The sequence below is a fragment of the Diadema setosum genome, chromosome 6 (genome assembly GCF_964275005.1).
Source record: "Diadema setosum chromosome 6, eeDiaSeto1, whole genome shotgun sequence".
In the NCBI taxonomy this organism is placed as follows: Eukaryota; Metazoa; Echinodermata; class Echinoidea; order Diadematoida; family Diadematidae; genus Diadema; species Diadema setosum.
In genome coordinates, this window is record NC_092690.1 from 21363370 (window position 1) to 21369079 (window position 5710).

Sequence of the window (5710 nt, forward strand, 5' to 3'; positions counted from 1 at the left end):
CACCCCACCCCTCTCCCCCCCCCCCAAAAAAAAGAAAAGAAACACACACACACACACACACATACATACACAAATCCCCTTCCCTGTTTTTCTACAGTACTACATGTATGAAAATATTATTTGTGTGTGTGTGTGTGTGTGTGTGTGTGTGTGTGTGTGCACGATATCAACAACATCAACAAAATCCTCCATGATTTCACCTTGGTAAGCCCAAGTTCAATTCCTAAGTGGGAATTAATGGAGGTTGACACAGAGCATGTGCGTTGACCCCGCGACCTTTGCCCATCAAGGCGCCAAGGGCCCTAATCCTGGGCTCAGCTGAGTTAGTCTCGTGCTCCAGGCTCTCCGGGTGTATTTGCACCGATATTCCACCGGCAGTGACTCCACTCACAGTCACTCTCTTGGCAGCATTGAGGGACAAAAAAAAAAAAAGAAGCTAACGCTTAGACTGACATGATCCAGCTGTTTCTGTGGAGATAGATTCAGAGAAAGGAGTCGACTACAAAAGTTTTTGGCTTCCTCAAATGTTTCAGTTGCAGTCTTGTATGAGGCGCTGTATGCACTGGGTTCAGGATTACCACAATGCATGTGTGTGCTCTGCTGCATTATTTAAAATGGTACCTATCTTGTTGCAACCTGTGTAATATTTTGGCCTCTGTTCAAGGATGCTCTGTTTCATTGTTTTCAAATGTCAGTCAGACAACCGTGTGAGATGTCTGTGATACTCTCTGCGATATCTTGGTTGTTTTTGGCTAATTGTGACATCGTCACATGATCGTCTGCTTGGGAGCCGAGACTGAAATTCGTCCATCCCTCTTCCAGTCTTGGTATGTAAAGCTCATTTCCACCTGCTCATGTTTTTGATAGAAGAGTGTTAATGAGTTTTGTTTTGTGTAAATTTGAAATCATCATATGACTAAATAATCTGAGAGTGGTCAAAGTTAATTGTAGGAGCTGTCTTTGCCTGTTCAATGAACTATCTAAAGATTGTGAACAGAAATTGTCCAGACATATAGAAAAAACAAAAAAAAAAAAACAACTGTGACTAGGATTGACCATAACTTCAAGTGTTTACAAACTCGCAATCCATTTCATTTACCAGCTGCCTTGGGGTCAGAATATGTCAATAATACTTACCACTGTTAATGCTCCATCGCAGAGTGATAAATTTCCATACACACTGCAATATCATGTTCATGGTTACTAAGGATCTCTTCAGTGCAAACACACCATTGATATGACTTTCTTCGAGACAGTGTAAAGGCCGGCTCCATCCCAAACACATTCTTTGTCTGTTGGAATGCTTTGGGGGAGAGGTTGAGGGACACTTGCGTTGGGTCTGGAGGCTCAGACTAGCCTCACACCCGAGCTGGGGCCTAATGTAACACTGGACTTGACTGCATCTGGCAGGGTCGTCGCCGGGGTCGCGGGGAGAAACGGTAAAGCCCCCGAGGTCCCGAGGTCCTGAAGACTTCCCAGCCACGAAGCAAACGTTTGCCCTAGCTTGACACTGTGTCAATAGGGTGATGGGGGCGGAGGATGCAGAGTGGGGAATGAAGATGGGGGAGGGCAAGGGGGGGACGGAGGATGGATGATGGTTGTTAAAGGTATTATTTACCATTAGCAGATGAAACAAAAACCAGATTTAGTGCTTCAAAATAGTTCTAAAATGTGAGTTAGGGATAGAAACAACCAATGTCAAAATGCTAATCAGTATTACAGGCATGATATTCTGTAGATTTAAATCTGATTTCAGTTTGTTGTTTTTTTATCAAGTTTATACACATTTTGCTTTTTCCATGTATCAAAATTACCTGAAAATTTTGATTTCTGATTTTTTTCAACAAGCCTCAATATCTTCCCTGGTATTATCAATGCTAAGTATTGTTGAGTATACAAACTGGAAACAATAGTTATAATAACATTATTTCGAGAATAAACCATCCACAGTTATGGTTTATTGAGAAAAATAGTGATATCTTCGTATGTTTTAGGCTGTGCTGTGAAACTTTTATATGTAGGATGTTTTGTGATACAACTGACCTACACATATGCATCAAATGTGATAACTTGATTCTTTTTTAAATCACTGCTCCTAATGGTAAACAATACCTTTAAAGGCTTGAGGATGTATAAGGGGAGGGCTCTGTGTGTGTGTGAGAGAGAGAGAGAGAGCGAGAGAGAGAGGGAGAGATCATGTCATGTTGCCAGCATCAATGAATGTGGCATTTATGAGGACACAAAGTGGAAATAGGAAGACAGTGAGAGAGAGAGAGGGTTAGAGAAAGAGAGTGAAGAAGAGAGAGGGAGAGAGGAGGAGAGAGAGGATGTTGCCCCCTTCCATTAAATATGACATTTATGAGGAAATAACAGTGGGGTGGAGGAAACAAGAAGAGGAGGAAGGAGAAGGGAGTGAGGGGGAGATGGAAAAACAGTGAGCTCCTTTGTTGGTGTGATGTGACAGTTCCTATGAAATACAGGTACAGAAGGTAATGAGAAAGAGATAGCAAAGGAGAGAAGAGAATAGCCTGGTGTTAGAGGAAGTCTACATCTTCAGGCTCAACATATTTAGGCCCTATAAGTATTGCTTCCCTCGAATATATGATATGATAATTTTTGGAGTAATCCTTAACTGGCCAGTAGCTCCCCTGTGAAAGTCTGGTAAAATAACTTTCAGAAGTTTGTTACATCCTGTTCTGATGAAACTTCAACCTCTCTGTTTGTTGTATGTTTTTACTCCATCCATTGAGTGGATGATGCACTTTTTTAAGCAATCCTCTTTCTCTTGTGGCATGGTGCATCTCTTTCCTCTCATTGTTCATCTGTTCTCTCCTCTTCTGTCCATCGCTTTCCACACCATCACCTGTTCATGTGGCACATTGATTCCCTTTCCCCATTGTTAGAGTTGAGCGGCAGGTGTATCGTCTCTCCCCACGCCTTGGCCGTCACGTCACACACAAACATACTCACAAGCCGCTCCTGAAAAGTGGGGGGAAAACATATTTGGCAAATCTAAATATACACGTGTATATAAATTGGTAGACAAATATTCTTGCACTGAAATTGGAATCCAGGGGTAACACTAAAGTGATGTGGGGGGGGGGGGGGTAAAGGTGGAGGAACCGGTAACTCGTTGAGTTGATTTACATCGCAGGCAGGGTTTAGCAAGAAAAAAACTATACGATCAGAGAAATGGATAAAGAGAGAAGGAGAGAACGGGAAGGGAGGGAAAATGAAAACAAAAGTGAGTTGGGAAGAGAAGAGAAAGTGGAAGAAGGCAAAGGAGGAGAAAGAGGAGGAGGAGGAGGAGGAGGAGGGAGAGAGGAAGGCACATGTGTGACCCCAAGAATAGAGAGCTTAGAGGGGTGGATTGGTTTGTTTTTCTGTTGCTGTTAGGCAATTTGGGGCGAATTCTGCCAAGTGCAAGGTTCATCCTGTCTGGGGATCGATCACGCCTCAGAGTGTGTCGCACTGGCTTCTTCTTTTTTTCGCCCCTGCTCCTTAAGTTTTCAACTTTCATGTTTAATCCCTCTCATTTGCGGTGAAGAATAGACCAAAAGGACTTTCCACTTGACCGTGACGCATTCATGTTAGCCTACATTTGAAAGAAGTGGTTTAAAATTTGCATAAGATTTAAGGTTATGTAACAGTTTGGACCATTAGATACCTGATTTGGAAAGATATCAACTTCATTTTTTTTTTCAACCAGTCAACAAAATATTCATATAGGCCTACATGGTATATGTCTATTTTTTATATTTCAACTAAAAGAATGCCTCTAAAATGGCTGTAAAAAATCTAGTTAAAAAAAGAAAAAGCTATGTTTCATAAATGTAGTAATTGCAGTATTCACTCATTGGCCCATATTACCTGTTTTTTTTTTATTTTTTTTTTGTCATTTCTGGATTTCATATCAGAATCTCCATGGCTAGATTCTGTGTAAATATCTGAATCAAGCACATGTGCATGTGCATGAATGAAATGCGGAGTCTGCGGACCTAGTGCGTCGGTTCAGAGCTGAAATTTATGGATTTATATCACCTACATTTGCCTTTTGTTTTGTAATTTGTGTATTAGTATTTACTGCGAAAGTTGAATTGTGGGCTCTGGCATGTCTTTTGCATAGATTCTGCCTCTCTGTATTGAACCATAAATCTGCTCTGACATTAATGTAGTGGTGTCCATGCTGTTGATGCATTCTTAGCTTGCATAAGAGTGTTCATGAGAACACTCTGTTTGAACAATTTTTCTTGTTGTAGTTTTACATCACAGCGTTCTATCAGAAGATCAACACCCTTGATTTAATCAGCCAAGTGTATTCCTTGACGGCAGTCTGTATGCTGATCGAGTTCTTCACCCTCTGTGGCACTCTGTTTGTCTAACCCAGAGACAGCGTCTGGAATTATCTTTGCTGGAGAGTATTAATAGGGATCGGAAGGAAATTATTCCGCATACTCTTGAAATTAATATCAATATTGGTCTACCAGGGGGGACAATGACCTCGTATTGGCACGAACTTATTTTGCTCTGATGGTATTACTTCCTTATCTCCTTACCTAAATTGTAATCAGTTCCAAGCCGAGTGTTTTCCTTTTAAATACCTCTTCTTGTATATTTTTTTCTCATTGATATCTCCCGCCTCATCATTCTGTAGTCAAGTGCATCTTCTTTTTCTTGTTGAGATATTTGCTTTGTACTCGGAAGATATCTTTTGCTTATCAGGCTACTCAAGTTGTCATCAGCTTAAAGTCAAGTGTATCTTCCTTGTTAAGATATCTATTCAAGAGTTAACTCGACTTCTGCATGACCAGTGTTGGATTTTGACTTGCTACGGGTGATTGCTAAACTGGCCTTTTTTTTGTTTTGTTTGAGAGGATATTATGATTATTTGATAAATTCTTTAACCTGTTGTAGAAGACTTGGATCATTTGTAAATCTGTGGTCTATATATTTAGTGTGCATGTGCTTTCCTCTGTGTGTGTGTGTGTGTGTGTGTGTGTGGGATGAAATATTATGACACAAATGCAAACAATTTTTCTTGAGAGTCACTTTGTCATGTGTGACCTTTCTTTTATGGACAACTTTATGCCTCTTTGTGTTTACTTTGATACCACAAAATAAAGAAATATTGAGGATTATAGAATCATATATATACTTCCGCATTCTCGTATCAAATTACTTCAAAGTTCAGGCAACCTTTTTGGAGTTTTAGACAAGGAGAGAATCGATGCTTTGATGGCACATGGCTTTCCATTTCTCTCCACTTTAGTTTTCATATTTGCTTATGAATACTTTAAGAGCACTTCAGAAACGTGCCGGTTCTATTCCCAACATTCTGATGGCAAATCTCTCTTCATGAGTTGTAGCTTGCATATTTCTTGTCTATTCTTTGTATTGTTGTTTGATTTTTGTTATTATTACAATTCCTCCTCCATCTCCTCCTCCTCCTTGTACCCCTTCCTCATCTTCTATCTCTTTTCTATAAAATTATATTATTACTTCAAAATAACAACATACTATAAAATGACATTTGTTTATGTTTTGTTTAAATTTGTCACAATCACATCATTTATTTTGATTTGATTTGAGAAGCAGAATGAATACGAACAAGGGAATGAAGAGAGGACTTTGTAATTGAATTATCGTTTTTTCTCCTCCTCCTCCTCCTCCTACTCCAGGTACCATTCTTGAGATGCTGATGGAAGAGTGA